This window comes from Lichenostomus cassidix, chromosome 6 (genome assembly GCF_008360975.1).
Source record: "Lichenostomus cassidix isolate B80296 chromosome 6, HeHo_3.0, whole genome shotgun sequence".
Classification (NCBI taxonomy): domain Eukaryota; kingdom Metazoa; phylum Chordata; class Aves; order Passeriformes; family Meliphagidae; genus Lichenostomus; species Lichenostomus cassidix.
This window is the reverse complement of record NC_139487.1, coordinates 9,749,342-9,768,395: the sequence shown is the minus strand read 5'-3', so window position 1 is coordinate 9,768,395 and position 19,054 is coordinate 9,749,342. Positions and strand designations below refer to the sequence as shown.

At 46.3% G+C, this 19,054-nt stretch overlaps 1 protein-coding gene and 1 long non-coding RNA gene across 4 annotated transcripts in view; one reads left to right on the top strand and one right to left on the bottom strand.

Annotated features, from left to right (window-relative positions):
* XPNPEP1 (X-prolyl aminopeptidase 1) overlaps positions 1-2,375 on the bottom strand; it is a 31,133-nt gene extending 28,758 nt beyond the window's left edge. The window contains exons 1-2 of one of the 3 annotated variants that reach the window (XM_085064884.1): positions 2,289-2,375; positions 595-690 (exon numbers count right to left, since the gene is read on the bottom strand). The gene's annotated coding sequence lies outside the window, so the exon portion shown is untranslated. Of the gene's footprint in view, positions 1-594; positions 691-2,029; positions 2,176-2,288 lie in introns of those variants that run through there. The other 2 variants (XM_085064885.1, XM_085064886.1) reach the window with 2 other exon arrangements.
* Positions 2,376-2,409: 34 nt separating this feature from the next.
* Positions 2,410-6,117, top strand: LOC146435174 (uncharacterized). Its single transcript, XR_014853168.1, has 2 exons — positions 2,410-4,563; positions 4,834-6,117. It is a non-coding gene; the product is annotated as an uncharacterized LOC146435174 (long non-coding RNA).
* The last annotated feature ends 12,937 nt before the right edge of the window (positions 6,118-19,054 follow it).

Sequence of the window (19,054 nt, the reverse complement as noted above, 5' to 3'; positions counted from 1 at the left end):
CCTGTGCTTTGTCTCCAGGAGTTTAGAAGTCTCATATAAATAGGCAGGGCATGACAAGGCTTTGCCTTCTAATAAAGCTCCTTGCTGACAAGCCATGGTTTTCTTAGCAAGATGAGATTCTCTCAAGGACAAAAAAAACCCATTTAAAAAGTACTCTCACTGTTGAAAGATTTGCTTGCAATATTAAAAACACAACTAAGATAGATTAGCAACAAGACCCATATTAAGAAGGAATTCTATTTTAGATAACTGCCACATAATAAGAAATGGCTTTCAAAATATCCTCCACAAATTCTACAATCAAAATTGTTCTGAATTTCCAGAGAAACACAAAGCTGTTTTCTCAGAGATATTGGGTAGTCATTTACTCTGGTCACTTCTGTAAGTTTTAACAGGTGACTTTTCCTTCCTTGGCCATAACTGCAAGCCTCTACAAAGTTAAAACAGCTTCTCTATCATTATTTCTATCATTATTTTATCAGTCCAGTGATTAACACCAAACACTGCTGAAATTAAGGTAGCAGCTGTAGCAGTGCAAGAACCAGTCCCATTTCCTGCCCTAACTTTTTCAAAGGTATCAGGCTCCCTTGTTACCTGTCTCTGCAGTTCCCCACGTCTGGATGCTGCTTGTCTCTGCTCACATAAAATACCATCCAGCTCTTTGCTCAGCCTTCATAAGCTCCCCTGTGCCTGAGAAAGCAAAGGGCAAAAATGAAGTGGCTAACAAACTTTGCCCCCCCATAAAACATTCTCATCCCAGAGCAATGAGCTGAAAATGCATTAACACCACATTCTCGGTGTAAAGATTAGAGATGCATTGAGGGTGAACCATGAGGCAACAGGGAACGTCAAGGGCCAGGCATTTGCTTGTCAAGACTTATGATTAAAATTTGCAAGTGTGCTCTGGTTTATGCCAATCTGTTTTTTTAGTCATTCTGTCAGAGGCTGCTCCACATTTTACAGATGGGTAAATCAAGGCAGAGCAGAAGTAACATGCAAAGTACCACTGTAGCAAGACTGCAGTCAGAGCTGGATCCCAAAATCTGTCACTGTCTAGACAAATATTATCTACACCTCACTCAGACCACAGGAAGCAGTTCTCCAAGAGCCCAGACCAGATCCTGCCTGGACAGCATCTCCATCAGACACATGGGGCAAAGAGCAACCACGAAAATGCTGCCAGAGGAACCAGACACGTCCTCCTGCCTCCCACATGTACACACAGCAATGGGCTGCTGCAAGCCCAGGCGCCAGCAATGGCCAGGGACACCAGGCCCACTGTGTCAGGGTGTGTGTCAGTGCCACAGTGGGGAAGGGAGGAGAGGCCAGGAGGTCTGGCTACAGCTGGGTCTGCCTGTGGCGGCTGTGTTAGACCATCCTGACTGTTTATGTCATGTTTTCTTCAGATATGCTCATCCTTCTGATAACTTCCTCTCTGCTTTCTCTTTTATGAATAGTCTTGTTCAAAATAAGCACATTAGCTCGCATTGTCAGGAGCCAGCAGCACCACCTCAAAGCCAGGCCTCTCTGGCCCAGGCTGGCTGCACACAGGGCCAAGTACTCATCACCCGACCTTTAAAGCACTGAGGCACAAAGCCCATTGCCTGTCCCCTCTCCACAGTACCTGCAGCACCTCAAATTCACCAAACAGAATGACAGAATTGTTAGGGCTAGAAAGGACCTCTGGTCCAGTCCAACCCCCCCGCCCAGGCAGGGTCACCTGGAGCAGGTGACACAGGAACACATCCACGGAGAGAGACACCAGGACATTCCTGGGCAGCCTGTTCAGTGCTCTGCTACCCTGAACGTAAAGTTCTTCCTCATGCTGAGGTGGAACTTCTTGTGTTTTAGTTTATGGCCATTGTTCCTAGTCCTGTCACTGGGCACCACCAAAAAGAGCCTGGCACCATCCTCTTGAACCCACTTGGAGACATTTACATGCATTGATGAGATCCCCTCTCAGTCTTCTCCAGACCGAACAGGCCCAGCTCCCACCGTATCTCCTCGTCAATGAAATGTTCCTGCCCACCTTGGCCAAAATCCTCCCCCAGCCCTCCACAGGACTGACGGGGCCGCCTGGGCCTGGCCACCCCGGCTGGGCCCGGCTGTCACTGCCGGATCCCCTGCAGGGCCTGAGCGCCCGGGCTGGGCCTGGAGACCCGCCGGGGACCGGCTGGAGGGGAACGCCGGGCCCAAGCCGGGCCGGGCCCCGGGCACAGGTCCCGCTGTCCATCGGCTCGGGCACCCACCCGGGCTGCCCCCGCCCGCCGCGCCTCGCCGCGCCTCACCTGCCGCCGGCCCGCCCGCCGCCACGTCACAACCACGTGGGCAAACAGCCCCGCCCCCGCGTCACGGTGACGTCACGGGGCGAGCGGGCGGGACCGGCACGGGGACCGGGACCAGTCAGGGCCGGGATAGGGATCGGGATCGGGATCGGGATCGGGACCGGGATCGGGATCGGGATCGGGATCGGGATCGGGATCGGGATCGGGATCGGGACCACACACCGGTCACCGTCGCGGTCACCGCCGCTCTTCCCGGCGTGACCACCCGGCAGAGCCCTGCGGGACCGCCTGTCCCGTCCCGTCCCGTCCCGTCCCCGCCGGCGGTGGCTCCGTGTCCCGCGTGAGGGGAGGCCGGTGTGGAGCCCAGGGCAGCCGCGGGCGCTGCAGCCGGCGGGGACAGACCGGACCGGAGCGAAGCCTGTCCCGCACGTCGGTCTGCGCTCGCCTCCGCCATCCGCTTCGCTCGTAAACTTCCAAAAACCCAGCCTGGAAAGGGATTGAGGCCGCGCGGCGAGTGCTCCCGGCTCCGCGCCCGGCACGGCCCGCCCGCCTCGGCCCAGTGCGGCGGAGAAGGAGCCGGGCAGGGGCAGGAGCGGAGAGGCTGCGGGTCACACCGCCCCCTCCACCGCCAAACTGCTGGACAGGCTGAAATTTATTAGGAAGAAATAATGTGCTGTGCCGGTGGTGAGGCACTGAAACAAATTGCCCAGAGAAGTTGTGGATGCCCCAGCCCTGGAAATGCTCAAGGCAGGGGTGGATGGGACTTTGAGCAGCCTGGTCCAGTGCCCGTGGTTGACACTAGATGATTTTTAAGGCTCCTTCCAGCCCAAACTATTGTATGTTTTTATGAGCATGGTCATTTGCCTTGCACGCTCCCTAAAGAAAACACTTTCCACCACTTTGCTCTGCCCCAGCAGTTTTTTACAGGTGGGCTATAAATGAGCCCTACTGACAGGAACAGGAGGCTGTTACAGAAATGCAGACATTGACAAATGAGAAGACCACCAAGAAAAGCTACAACAAAAGAAAAAAATTCTGCTTTGTTACTGTGTCCAGGCAAGAGGAGTTTGCTTGCAGCAGTGGACTGTTGGAGTCTCCAGTCCAACCTTCTATTAAAAGCAAGGCTAACTTCTAGAGCAGGTTGTGTAGGGACTGTCCTGCTAGGTTTTGAGTATCTCCAAGAAAGAAGCACACCCACTCTGGGCAGCTGGTGCTAGTGCTGACCATGGAGCAAAAAGGTTTATTTCTGATACCCAAGCAGATTTTTCCTCATTGCAACTTGCCCCTTGACCTTTTGCTGTGGACATCTGGAAAGGGTCTGGCTCCTTTTTCTCTCCGACTGTTCTCCAGGCTCAAAAATTCTAGCTCCCCTGCAGTTAGCCCCAGTCAGCAGCTGTGGTGTTCTCCACATTGCAGATCTCTGGAATACAATCTAGGGCATAACACAGCACAGCAAAACTTGTAATCCGACAGAAGAGAATAAAAGGTCTGTCCTGCAACCAGCATCCCAGCATTGGGAAGGGTCATTGGATGGGGCTGGGATTGCAGACTGTCCCTGAGGAGGGGCAGGAGAGAGGGGAGGGAGAGGCTGGTGACCAGGACTGTTATAACAGGAAAATTTCTTTCCTCATTAACCTCCTTGGGTGAAGCTAATTGCTATTTCCCGATTATTTTCACCTTATCTTCCAGCCTTGCCCACAAGGGACTCCTACAATCCTGGCAGTCTGGGCCAAAAAGGCCCATTTAGATCATCACACATCAGTGTCCCCCTCAGGGTAAACTACAGCCGTGTTTTGCATTTGTGTTACAGACCACATTATGCTCACCCTGCAGAATATTTGCTGAGAAGATTCATTTCTTGGAAACCAGCCAGAATCCAGTGATGCTCATACTAAAGCACGTGTCAGGACATTTTGAAAGCACTGCAACATTGGCACGATGATCACGGAGATCATTTGCCAATGGTGAACTCTGCAGCTGAATCCAATCAGGGTTGTGAAATGGTCCTTTCAGCCTCCTCTGACTCACTATAATAATAATAATAATGATAATAATTTGGGGTTAGATTTGGAATTTGGCTGTGGCTCTTAATAGAGGGTTGTGGAAATCTGCACCTGCTGGAGCTGTGCACCAGCCCAGGGAAGGGGGAAGGATCAGTCCGAAACATTTCAAACCTTTGTCATGTGCCTTTCCAGCTCTCCAAGTGGGGACACCTTTCCCTCTCCTGTTCTGTAGCATTCTCAGTTTATATGAATTTAGGACAGTGGCTAAACACAAGGTAATCAGCCTGTGCCACTGAAATTGTTGGATTATTTTTTGCCAGCACATCATTATTATATCACTTTGGGCTAGCTGGTGGACTGTGGGAGCAGTGGCAATCAGATACAGAAAGGAAAGAAAACACTACTCCTATGTGGGAGTGTGACTTGGGGAGCATGCACAGCATGAAATAATCAAGCTGCTGGCAGATCCCAGTGTACCAGGGGGAGGATAGGATAGGACAGGGGAAAGCTCAGCATTTTCACAGAATTTGTCCCAATTCCTCCAGGTCTAGAGGTGCCATCCTGCCTGTCCACAGCCAGTCCAAGGAAAACAACTACAGTGTGAAAGCAGATCTGTCCTCCCTCCTTTGGCTATCCTACAACCCCAGTGTGAGAGGAGAACAAACCACAAGAATTGAATTTGATTGAATTTCTCTACTTTGGACCAAGCTCAAGGCAGAAATAACAAGCATCACTGTGGACAGACTATCAATGTGATATTGATGTCTCTATGTAATTTAAAATGAATTAAGCCACCACTCAAAAACACCTTACTGCTTTGTCTAGTGGCCAAAATGTGCCCCCATTCTGTCTTCCTCATCAAGTTCTTTATTTAATAAAGGTAAAAAAAAGTCTGCATTCCCATCTCCTAAAAATGTGCTAAAGAAAGCAGAAACAGAAGGGAAAATATTGATGTCTGGAAGAGCTCCTAGGTTGTTACTGAGTGCCTAGTATTGCAGAGCCACAGTGTTAAGGTTTCTGTAGCCAGAGGTGACTTCTAACTGGTTCTGACTCATTGAGCACTGAAATTTAGACTAATTTGCTTTCCTTCCTGGTAGAATTAATAATGACAAACTGATGGGTATTCTGCATAGGAACCTCATTCCAGAAGAGTAATGATCTTGTAAGAAAAAATGTTTTCAGACCACAAAGCATTTTGCAGACATCTCCTGCCTACGCTGGTGTCAAGTCCTCTGCAGAAAACACCTATGTCACGTAGAGGTGAGACTGTGCCATGTGAGCTGCTGTCCTGTCTGTCTGCAGGGACCTGGGTCTAAACACTGCAAGCATCCCAGTGCCACCTGAGCCAGCAGGATGAGCCCATGGATGAGCCCTGAGGTGGTCTGGATTGCAAGGCCCATGGCTGGTGCATGTCCAGGCTGAATGAGCCACTGGATTGCTGCTAAAGGCTTTGCCTGCATGAGCACAGTAGACAGCACTATTTATTTCATTTGAATAATACATGACTAATAAGTTAAATAAGAGAAAGCAGAGTGAGCCTTCCGGTTAAGCCAAAATGTTTGATGCTTGTTTCCTGGGCATTTTGAGTCTCTGGGAAGCTTTGAAGTGGTCCTAATGAACTTGCCAATGTAGATAATGTAAAATCTTTAATAATTAATTTATCAGGCAGCGCTGTCTATGATGTATGTTCTGAAATGTTTAAAGAGATGAAACTGTCCTTTCTAAGTGGTTGTTTGACCTCAAATAAAATGGTGAAAATTCTGATGCAATGATCTTTTATGGAAGCACTTCAATCTACCTTGCTTTGAATTAAATTGTCCTAATTGGAATGTCTTTTATGTCCTTATAATGCTGCTTTTGCATCTGATGACAAAAGAGAGGGATGAGGGAGAAAGACCTGAGGAGTGGCAACCAAAATTCCCAGAGACCAACCTCACCAAATGACAGAGCCATTAACTGCTGTAATCTCGATCTGTATCAGGTGATCAAGGCCAGGAAATAAGCCACAAAAGAATTTGCTTTATCTTATCAACCTACCTACACCCATTATACCTTTACTGTGGTCGTAACTTTCATTTCCTTCACCTTCTCCAGTTGGGCACCTGTGAAATTTAGACTCTTGCTTTGCCATCTAATCTCCAAAAATGACTCCCACCCACCTCAAGCATCCCACAGCCTTTTCGTGGCAGAAACTGTTTGGCACCTTGGTAAGATTGTGGTGCCAGAAGGCGACCCAGCTACCAGTCAGTGATCAGGATGCATTTTTTTTCTTCCCCTCAGAGTAATGCAGAGAGCAATAGGAACTGGGGATTTGTGGCAGGGGACTGAGTATCTACACAGCTCTCACCAAGTACAGGGGATGCCAGTGGTGATTACCAGTGTCTTGGGACATCTCCTGGCCACCAGACAGGTGAAAGGGTGCTTTCAGCCCCACTTCCCTGACACAGGCTGTGCCACCAGCACCACTGGGCTCCCCCATTGCCATGGCCCCACAGTGCCGCAGCCTCAGCACTGTTTCCAAGCAGAGAAATATTAAGAGACATTCAGGGGATTGGAGGTGAAGTGTGGGATCACTTGGTCCCTGCCAGCACAGATCCAAACCCCATTTTTACAAGGTTGCACACATGACTGAACAGTCCCTCCCATCCGTGTGACAACACTGGTATTGCCTGTACAATAACCCACCCTCCAGTGTGTTGTGTTTGTGTTTCCAGGGGCTGTCCTGCAAACTGTCACGTGAGAGTTGTTTTACTCACAAAAGCCCACAGTGAGTTTGGCCACGCTCACGTCTCCGTGCTGGCTGGGCAGGGTCACATCCTCCTGCCCAGGGCCACACCTGTGTCCATGCAGGGGACAGCAAGCATTGTTAGTCCAGTTTTCTTCTTATTTCCACCCTAGAAAATTACCAAACAACATTTAATGCCGGGGTTTTGGTAGTATATAACAGCAGCACTGTAATGTGCCAAGACAAGGAAGGGCCTCAGAGCAGCAAAAAAATTGTTTGTATTTTCAGCTCTCAGCTCTGAGTTAAGTGAGGGTTTCAAACATGTGGCGTGAGTTCTCTTGGATCACGTTTAAAATAAATTTTGTATGTTTGGAAACAGTGAAACTAGAAACTGCAACAACAAATGTTGTGTTTGGGGGAAAAGATAGCAGGGAGAGAAGAAACAAGCCTATCTAGAGATCTTATCTTCGTTTTTCTTGGGAAGACAATTTATCTGGCCAGCACTGGAAGTTGATCATGGTTGGGTGGTTCCCAGCAGCCACATTTGGAAAGGAAAGGGAGGCAGCACTAGGCCAGGTAGATAGCTGAGTACTTCCACGTCTGCTCTTTTAAGTTAAATACCAGATGTTCGGACTTTGCTTGTAAACCTTTAACGACGCAGATGAAAACGAAATGTTTGCTGCGTTCTCTGCCTGGCTTTGTTTCAACACCAAACAGTGCACACACATCCCCCCTCACCTGCACTTGCCTCTTTGCAAATGGCCCAGATTTGAGCCTTGTGGCTATTTCCAGGACTCCTTAGTTTTCCCATATCCATTGTAGCAGGAAGAGAGATGGGAAAGGCTAGATCTAATGTATGCAAAAGAGACCACAGTGGTCGCTGGTGCAACACTGGTGTTAAGTGCTTCAGGAGATCATTTGTTCAGCCTGCATAAAACTCCATGCTGCGAAGGAAGTATATCCCGATGAATTGCATATATTTATGGATATATTCCACATTTAAATTTTAAAATCATGTTTATTGCACAACAGAGACTTTATCAAGTTCCTGTGATGCCAATCTTCCTCAAAATCTTCACTATCACAAACATTACCAGGGCACAATGACCTGCCTGTGTTTTGGCCTGACACCTGGGAAATATTTTTATTACAAAAGGTTTCCTTATCTGCTCTGGCAATAAAACTAATGGAGCCAGGTGTCTGCTAGGTCCTGTCTGGTTGGGAGGCAAATGAGAGCCCTCCTGTGAGTTCTGCCATGGCTTGGGATAGTGGCACTTCTCACAGTGTTAACCCCAGTTCAGCATCTGGGATTGCCAGTGAGAGACCAGACATGGATTTTGCTTCTAATTAACATTTGCAGTGTAATAGACTTTTATTTATACATATATATAAAAGGGTCACATTTTACAAGCCCCAGCTCCCACCCAAAGTCACTGCCTTTGTGAGTGAGGCCCACTCACCTGCTGAAAAATCCCTTGAGCCTGAACGTGTTGAAATAATTTGGTGTCCCAAGCTGCATAATATATTAAATGAATCATAGTACAAGAAACAGATGTTTACTCCAGTGAGTGCAGGAGTCCAGACACAAGGTATTGGGTTACTGTCTGTCTCAGATAACAGGACAAAGCAGAGAAAAGTTGGGATTAAACATTCTTGTGTGTTCAGCGTAGAAACTTTAAACCTTAAAAATGTAGCCCAGGTTCTGTACCTGGCCTTATGGGAACAAACCTGCAGTTGCCATGAGGCATTCCCAGGCTGTGATCAGCACTTGGGCACAAACCTGGGCACTGCCCTGCACATTACACCAAACTCTGAGACTTGGGTGCTTTAGTCTGATGTCTGGACACATTCCTTAACTCCCTTGCTCAGAGGACAGTGCTCCATAGGCAATATCTGTGAGAGATTTGGGACCATCTGAGACCCCCATCTATGATATTTCATACCTTTAGACACTGCTGTCCTAAGATCTAACTGCAGAACTGAGCCCTGGGCTTTTCAAATGAGCTGTTTTCCTTAAAATAAAGTCTCATTATGTTTGATTAGTTGTTTTATCTCTTAAGCCAAAGCTTTATATTAGGAATGAAAAAACCTGGACTGATTCTTTTTACCCCAAATGAAACATGAAATATGAGGAGCTCCAGAGAAGTTTGGTGGTTGGGGCGTCTCTGTCAGGCTGGCTGCTTGACTCTTAGCAACTCAGTACAGGGAATGTTTACTCAGAACTCTGAACAGGAGAAAACAGGAGCCCAAAAAAGCAAATGAGGTAATGAAAAGGATCCCTGTAGAAAGATCATGCAAACCAAGGGATGCTCCTTGCCTGCAACTTTTGTGTCCTGCACTGATTCTTTTATCATCAGCATTACCCACAGGGGTCCTGCTTGGGGTCATTTCTAAAAGAGCTGTGGGTCCAGGCTGTGCTCTGTGCTTGGGGACCCTGAGGGATCTCAGCCTTTGGCCCTGCAGGGTGGAAGTCAGTGGAAAGCAGTGTGGCCAGACCTGTAGCAGCTCCTGTCACCTGCAACCACTGTTCTTCAGCTGGCAGCAACTGTGGAAAATGAAAAGCACCATTTTTACATTTTAGAATCTGTTTAAACAAACAGACCTTTGCTCAGACAGAGCTCAGCCTCCTCCCACATCCCACCAATCACTGTATCACAGGCAGTGCTTCCTGGCTGTAGAATCTGAGCTTCACTCAATAAAGAAGGAAAGATCTGCTGCTTCTTTTCTGTTCCTGTTTGCATCCCTTACCACGCTTGAAATGAGCTGTATCCTGACTTGTTCTCATAGAGGCTTTCCCATTGTTCATGTCACAGGTTATGAATTCTGTCCCTTTGAAGAAATGTGACCCATGTTATGGAAAAGTGAGAATGATGTTGAGTCTGCACGAGATACTCATGGATGTGACATACAGGAAAAGGATGAGTGCTTTGCTCTGTCCTCATGAATGGAGCCACAGGAAGGAGGTGTGACAGGGCACTGGGTGAACTGCTGAGAAATTTCCATGGTTCCTGAGTCTGCACTGGCTCAATTTGCATTTCCTGCATTTCCATTGACTTACCCTGCATTTCCATTGACTGAAAATGTTTCTCCTTAAGGGCTCCTCTAGCACTAGAATTCTTAGTCTCTGCTAAAAGGCTTTTCAAATACCTAGCACCAGTGATTCAGACTTAATTTGTAACATTTGCGTGGTGACAACCCATGCTGAGCAGGGAACACGTACCTGAGTACAAACATCTCCACATGGGACTGAGCAGTCCTGGTTATATGTACATGCTGGGGAAGGAGAGGCTGGGGAGCAACCCCCCAGGAAGGGATCTGGGGGTTTGGGTTGATGGAAAATTAAATATGAGACAACAGCACCCGGCAGCCAAAAGGGCCAACCATGTCCTGAGGTGCACCAGGCACAGCATCACCAGCTTGTCAAGGGAGGGGTTTGCCCCCCTCTGCTCTGCACTGCTGCAGGGTACTCTGTGCAGTTTTGGGCTCCTCAGTATAAGAAGGATATCAAACTATTAGAGTGTGTCCAGAGGAGTTCAGCTAAGATGGTGAAAGGCCCTGAGGGCAAGACTGAGAGGAGCAGCAGGGATAACTTGGTTTGTTCAGCTTGGAGAAGAGGAGACTGAGGGGTGCCCTCATTGCAAGCTACAGCTCCTTCACAGCAGGCAGGAGATGAGCAGGTGCTGATCTCTCTCTGGTGACCAGTGGTAGGACAGAAGAATACGGAATGAAGCTGTGTCAAGAGAAGTTCAGACTGGACATTAAGGAAAGGTTCTTCACTGAGAGGGTGTTGATCTCAGGAATAAGCTCCCTGGCGGAGTGGTCATGGCACCAAGCCTGCCAGAGTTCAAGGAGCATCTAGAGGATGCTCTCAGCCATATGGTTTATTTGTAGGTAGTACTGAGAGGAGCAGGGAGCTGGCTCAATGAGACTCATGGGTGCCTTCCAGCTTGAGATGTTATATGATCCTATGATAGTCATTGGTCCCCTGCACATCTCTCCACACTAGACTGCTCCTTTGCTCTCATCAGTACTGCCAGCTGAGCATTTGCCAGGATGGGAGAAAACACTTTGTGCTGATAGAGACCACAAGTGCCCTTCTGATAGCTGCAGTCTCCCCCCCAGGATGCCATTACCAGCCACACAGGGTGTATTTTTCTGGAACAGGGGAAAAAACCAAAATGCCACTGCCAAAAGCCTGGTGCAGGCAGGTGCTGAGCATCACCAGCCCGGAGCATTTGGGGTTTGCTGTTGGAGCCCTGTGCACTGCATTGTCTCTGGGATCACTTGGAATTTTGCTCCCCCAGCCCCACTCAGCACTGGCAGTGCCCAAGCTCCTTCCGTGCCTTGGTCCTGGAGGCTGCTATCATGTGCAAAAAGGAAGGAGAAAGCAAAACAAGCGCAGCCAGGAATCACATAATATTGCTGCAGTCCTGCCAGGAAACAGACTGTAGAAGTTCCTGTATTTAAAAGCCAGGAGATGAGTTTTATTGTTGGTAGTTGTTATAGCAACCTGAGGTACTGGAGAGTAATACATGCTCGGCGCGTTGCAACAGACTCTGACAAGTTCAAGGCTGTTGCCTTGCTGCTAAATCTTGTTGCCAAGGCAATGCAACACAAGGCAAGAGCCTAGAGAAATGAATTCTGCTGACAGCTTCTGACAGCTCGTGCCAGCAGGCCTGGGCTGATTAAAGGGGGAATTTTAAAAGTGATGTTAAATTAAAGAGCACAGCAGCAGAAGGGAAAGGGGAGCGCAGATATAGAGAGGATCCAGAGGAGGAGCAAGGGGTTAATGTCAAGAAACAGGTAAAGGAAAGAGTTTGATTAAAAAACAACGTGGCTGAATGGGATGTCTTAGCTTGTGATGCAAGAAATGTGCCACAGTTTTGGAGGGACTAGAAAAAAAAATCACAAAATCCTCACTTTTTAAATTTGTTTAGCTTGGGCAGTGCTGCTGCAATTTGAATGGGAACTTTGGCTTTTTCCCAATAGTGTTGACAGCAAAAATCATTTTCCCAGTAAATTTGTTTAGTGGCACGGGTATTGTTGCTGCTGTAAAAACTAGGAAGTAGCTCAGTCAACTTTCAATTTTATGTTCATTTCCAGCCTTTTTTAAAGGCTTCATAGCAAAAGGTTAGCTGGAAAAGAGATGAAGCTGCAAGCTGATTATTCTCTCCTGTCTATGATTCACTGTTAATGCTGACAGTATACTCTGAATTGAAGGAAGAATATTACCCCAAGGACCATAGAATCAAAATAAATTATCAGTGCTGAAGAAGCCAGGTAATTACATTAATTTCAACTATAAATACAATATTTTGACATTGCTATGGGATACTAGGGTTCTAAAATTCAAGTACTGTAGAAGTACCTCAGATACATAATGATCTCAGATGAACTTGCTGACTTGTCTATTGATTTGTGAATAAAAACATAACATTTCTTGGACAATTACCATAGCAGTATTCTGATGCACTCCCACTTATGCCCTAGGTATTTTACATTTCCATTAATTATCAATAGCTAAGAATGACCTCATGTTTTCCTATTCAATGACTATTCCATCATGTGCAACTTGCAGTATGGTAGTACTTTACCTGACCAAATACCCTATGTGGAAATTTGTTCTTCTGGCACCTGCTGTGGATCGTGGAAAACTCAGATCTGCAAGTACTTTTTATTATTTAAAAATGGGAAACTAAGACATGGGAAGTGATTTGCCAATTGTGCTGGAATTTTTTTTGTGTGCATTCCTTGGCAGAGCCATCTCTATTGACCTTCATAAAAGTCAGGTTTTTAATTAACTGTGAAATATTTTTGTACTATTTTGAAGATCTTAAGCTGTGGGCCAGGAAGCAGGCAGGTGACTGGTCATATGCTTGTAGCCATCATTTGGTTTTCAGCAGCTAAATTATATTAAAAAAATCTAGCAATGTGTTACTTGCACCCTTACTACTGTTACTGGCATTTTTCCACAATTGCCATAGCTAGCTGTGAGATATTATACAATCAGAAAGAAGGGAAAAATTGGTTCAGGCAATTGTGAAGGGAACATGGCATTGCCCCAGAGGATGTTTTTATTTGGAGACTGTCCATTAGATAAAGAAACATGAGAATCCTAGATCTGGGCATTAGCATTTTTTTTAACAAGAAAGCAAAAAGAAAGTCTATTTTTAGTCTTAGTTTATCTACTGGTGATTCCACACATGGTGTTATTTCTTAATATATCCAGGAGAAGGTTTTGAAGCCCTCCAGAATATCCTTCCTTTTTCTGAAAGTATACATACACAGAAGTCAGGCTAGTAAAAAGGCAAAACCATATGGGCAGTCACACAGCAACATCAACATTTAGCTGAACTGCAGGACCCCAGAGCACTTCCAAGACCTGGCTCTCCTATCTGCAAGTCCCATCTGCCCCTAATGCCTGTGACAGTGGGATCCTTCTTGGAAGGTTTTTAGACCATGTTTACCACCTGAACCTGTTGTGTGATGCCTCCTCCAGGACAGATGGGATGCATAGGGGAAGCTCAGACCCCCCAGAAAGAACCACGGCTGAAAAGCACTGCAGCTAAATGCACCTTGGCACAGCCTCTAAAATATGGATGCACAGCCCAAGGGCATTTCCCTCTGCTTCCTTCTGCCTCCTACCCCCTCCCCTGCTGTGCACTTGCTCCAGAGCCACCCCCGGGGAGCAGGGAAGCAATGTGGAGCCGGGACAGTGTGTCATCGAGATAGCTGCTGATAGCAGAGCAGACAGAGCTATTTCCAGAATGATTAATACTATTAGCACATGCTGAAGCTTAAGGCTAAACATAAGCTTTAGAGGAATGGATTTTGATGTAAAAAGTGAATAAATGAGACAACTGTCAGAACAATGAGTGGTGAACCAAGTAAAGATTCCTAGTAGGAGATGCAAAGCACTGCCTGCTGGCCTGTTTTCACTGAAGCTGCTGGTAAAATTCCCACTGCCCTTCAGGCTGGAGAAACAGCCCAGCAATAGCATGTGGCACAGAGGTAACCCACCCAGCAGGCTCCAAGGCTGCTCCCACAACTAATTAGCTGCATGGCATTTGAGCAGAGGCACAGCAATGGTAACACCCAGGGATCCAAGGCACCGATCCTCCCCCAGCCCAAACCACGCTCCACTGCTCCTGGAGCCTGTTTGAAGATCTTTGTGCTGCCCTTTACTGTACATACCTTGAGTGCCAGCAAGAGTACCAGTGTGAGGGCTCGTCTGTCGCTGAATAAAAAGCACGTCTCAAAAGGGCCACCTGACTTATGCTATCTTCTCATAATCCCTGCTCCAGAGGTCTCAAATGCCATAATTGAAAACCTGCTGTTCATCTTCTGAAAGTCAGGTTTAACTTATTGTAAGCAGCTCCCAGAAGGGCAGTATTTTGCATAATCAGTTACAGGGAATATGCGTAGCATTTTTCTGTTTTTCTTCTCCTGACACTTTCCTCGCAGGAGAGTAAGCAAATTAAAATATAGACATAGCTGTGCAATGTCCTCTTCCCCAAGTCCTTTTTTTACCCCAATCATCAAGTCTGCTTGTTTTATGGCTACAACATTGTATGGACAATTCTTTGTTTGCTTTTTGAAAATTTATTCTTATTTTTCCTACATAAGACATCTTGAGAATATATGTCTTGAACGGATTCACCAAAATCTGGTGGCTTTTGTTAATTTAGATCTGTGTCTGCAAAGGAGTCACATGCTCAGGGTGTTTCTCTGGAGTAGCTAATTCAGCTTGGACCCAGCCACATGATCCCCTTTTTGAATCTTGCCTTATGGCCTCTGAGGAATGTTGCATTGGCTGCGAGGGAATTACTAGGTCTTGGCAAGACATGTTAATATCTTCGCAAAGACTTGTTAGGGACCAAGACTTCAGCCTCCAACTATTTCCTCTGATAAAGCAGAGTATTCACAGCAGTTCATTAGTCTTGAATCACCAGTTTGACTTTGAGAGAAAGGTCCCCAGAAACCAGAGGGACTCTGTAAGTAAAGCTGGCTGGCGTTGCCTGTCTGCTAGCAGGCTTCGAAACAGAAGCACAGTGTTGGATCCAGTTAGAGAAATTAGTGGCTCAGGACACTTTAGTCAAGGGTTGGGAACACGAACACCCAGGTAGAAGAAAGGTTATGAATCATGACCATACCTGCTGCAGTGGGATTTGAAAAGCCATCCTTCAGGATATCGGAAAACTAGGACTGTCAGATGTGTGCATACAAATTTGATGTTTTCTCCTGAAGATTTGCCCATGTTCATACACCAAGTTTGTAGCAGCAACAGAATTACAGTCTTATATTATTACAGCAGTTGTTTTGGGGGTTTTTTTAACACTCAGTGCTATCTTTCCATTAGCATCCAACGTTACACTGATAATCCTTGAAAGCACCAGAGCGTGGGTATCATATCTGCAGCTGGATCTCTCTGCTAGGAAGCTTGTTACACAGCATGGAAAGAATTTTTGCTATCTCATTTTGAATCATTGATAACAATATCACAAGTGAAGGGACTGTATTGTTCATCCATGAGATGGGGAGGAGCCATTCCCACAGACCCAGCACATTGCTGTCCCAAGGACCCACTTGGAAGGCAGAGAGACAACATCTGAGTTACATATTTTGCAAACCAAGAGCAGTTTTCCAAAAGCATGGGGGGCACAACACTGGTGCAAGTGACAGAGGGTGAATCACAAAACAGGTCCCTCCATGCCAGCATCCCAAAGCACTTGCATCATTGAGCTGAGCTCCAGAGCACAGCACAGAGAGCACAATAGGAGCCTGAGAGCTGACCTGAGCAGCAGTAGCAGCCAACCCCAGCAGCTGGAGTGCTTGATCTGAAAAGGGGTATCTATCAATCAGATGCTCAGAAAATCCCAGCTGACTCACAGCCCCATTTTTTGGCTGCATGCTGGCCTCTTTACACCTCTGGTGTTGGAAAAGGAAGTGAAACAGCCGGTTCTCATGTATACGTTCAACAGCTTTGAAAAGCCCCCCAGTTGTAGAAAAATGCAGCAGAGCTGCGAGGTCTGGAGTTGGTTTCCTATCTGAAAGCCAGGCAGGATGCTGGATCTGTAGCTGCAGTTTGGCTTGACAGAGGGCCAACTCCAACACCGCTGTTCTCATCTGCTTTAGTGTCAGCTGAGTATTTGTGTGCCATTTTCCCATCCAGCGTAACACCAGCCTAAACCAAAGACTAAAGTTCCCCCAGCTTTCTATAGAGTGGTGGCATGAATTGCAGTCTTGTTCAGTGCCATTTGCTGTCACCCAGCTGACACTGGGATCCAAACCAGGGCCTCATTTAAGCACTACCCCATGACTTGTCCCATTCCAGTCTCCCTTGGCCTGTGCATGTCCCCAGTTAGACACAGGTTTAAATTACTCACTACAGCCATGCTTAATCCCTGAGAAAAAAGCATCCCAGCAGAAGGGCAGAGAACCAGCTCAATCAACCACTCACAATGAGATGTGCTCAAGCCAACTAATGGGTAATCCTGTGTCTGTGTACCACAAATACACAAGATAACTCACTGTTCTGCTTGGCAGAAGTGTGTTATTGCCTCTTGGGAAACAAGCATTCCTGGTCAAAGATTCTCCTTGTAGAATAAATAATCAAACCAAACTAATGCATGTGTATGTGTGTATATATATAAATATAGTTCACATGGATTCATATGACATGTTGCATATGCTTATGTCAGTCCATCTGATGGGGTAGAAACCAATGGGGAAGTTGTAACTACATGGAAAGAATGGGAATTTTCTGGTGAGCCTCAGTGTGGCAGAGACTGTTCTCAGAGGTCGTAAAAGACTTCTGCAGCCTGCTAATTATACACTAGCCAAATCTTATTACAAACAAGTAATAAGTATAGGCACGTTTGTTGGTTTTGCTAATGACATTAATGTCCTTTTTGATGATTTGCAGAGCTCCAGGAGGCCAGAGACTCAATTTGTACTGATGTATCTCTCACTCTGCTGAAGTCTAGGAAACTCTGTGGATGTTTGATAGTTTTTCATCATCTATCTTTAGACAATCCAAGGTCTGTTTTCTGCACAGTAGTTTGAGCTGCTTCTTCTGCTGTATAACAAACTCATTCAGAACTCTAATTAGATAGTGGATCTGTGTATTATTTTCTGATATGTAAGTGATGGTACGTAGAATTACACATTGTTGTTCTTAAAGGGAATTTGTGCTTTTATTCCTCCACAATTTCCTTATCTCCCTCAGCAAAACGGCTGTGACACTGAAGTCTGCTGCACAGATTCATTTATCTTTCCCTTGTGGAGTCCCAGAGAGTTCAGATATCCCAGTTAAAACCACAGACTCTTCAATTTAGAGTAAATCATCACAGGGTAAGAGACAGACTTGGAGCTGGTTAGTACACATTCTGAAAAATTACCAGGATTTGCTGGGCAAAGAGAAGCAAAGGTTTTCCTCTCTATCCACATACCTCTGTGACTGATTTGTTTTGAATTTCCAGTGTCTGTTTGCACAGACCTGATCATCGGTCCCACTGCCCTTCTCTGCTTCCTGTCTGAGAACAAATGGAGACAGTCAGCAGCAGCAATCTCACATCCTTTCCTATGAAAACCACGGAACACAGTTTGTCCCGCCAGGGAAATCAGTGCTTTAAATATGTGAGTAATCCACTGACTTCATAGGAATATCTCTGGGCAGTCTTTCTCAGCCTGCTCTCGATGGCTGCAGTGACAGAAGGACGCTGCCCTGAGCATACTCTTGCACACTGCAGGAGGGTTCCAGGAGCTCTCTGTAGGCACTGCTGGGCAGTGCTGCAATTTGGGGAGCCCTGCTGTGCTGGGGCACGGAGCTCCTGCCCCCCAGCTTTTGATCCAGCCCTTCCTAGCATTACACATCCCTGGGAATACACTCAGAAACTACAGATGAGGTCATTCCCAAGAGTCTGCTTAGGTATTTGGGGCCCTTGACACTGAGAGGAGCTAAAATCTTATACTCTATGAATGGCTTTTAAAGGGAAAGTGGAACTCTTTTTATAGTACATTAGCTGTTTGGTAATCTTGAACTGGTAAATTATTAACTCCTCTACAATTTGTTTATCCTTATTGTTAGATATTGCACTAATACACATTCTTCTATCTTACTTGCTTTCTAAGAAGCTTTGGGAGTGACAGCTACTTACCAAAATCCAAAATAAAGCATTGTTCATTAGTTAATATTGTTTAGGCATATTAACAAATCTGAGGCTGATTTCATTGTGGTGCTGTCCTTTCAAGTGATCCATCAAATATGAAAAGCAACAGCTGGCCCAAATGGCTCTCAATTTGACTTGATGCTCTAAACTTCAAAACATTTGTCCAGGAAATTACTCCACATGCTCCTCTGTGGGTCCTGAGCTAGAACAACAAGCACAGCATGCAGAGATACCTCACCACTGAGGACAGGGAGTGACTCAAGCTTTGTCCTATGTTCAATTTGTCTTGGGGTAATGAAGAAGAAAGTGGAACTCCAGGATAGTCATAGAAAACCCTTTTCAGACTTACTGAATCAACATTCACATCCACCAGCCCATGACCTTACATTTCCATACTTCCACGCTCCTCTCCCCCAGGCAGTTGCACTGTGCTTCCCAGCTGGTGTGTGTCTGGTGACATCAGACCCGTGGCAGAGATGGCACCTCAGGTTCAAGTCACTGTTAATGTGCTGACAAAGAATCCCTGCCTTGTTGTTCAACTAATGTAAACCTTTTGCCTGAGCCTAGATGGTGCTGAGGCAATAAATGTGGGATTCTTGGTGCAAAGGGACATGCTGTGCTCCAAATGCATCATCAGAATCACAGATTAGTGATGTCTTTTTAAAAATGTGCTCTGAACATGAGTTTTTGCTTCCAAAAATAACTTTTATTTTGTTCATATTAGAAGAGCAGGATGTTCTTTCCTGTCCTGAAGGGATGAGGAGGAAATGAGAACTATGGGGCTCTTATATGGTATGAGCGACTATTCTTCTGGACTAGTGCTGTGAATCTTGATTTTTTTTTTCTCCAGGCTTAGCATTTTATTCCCTG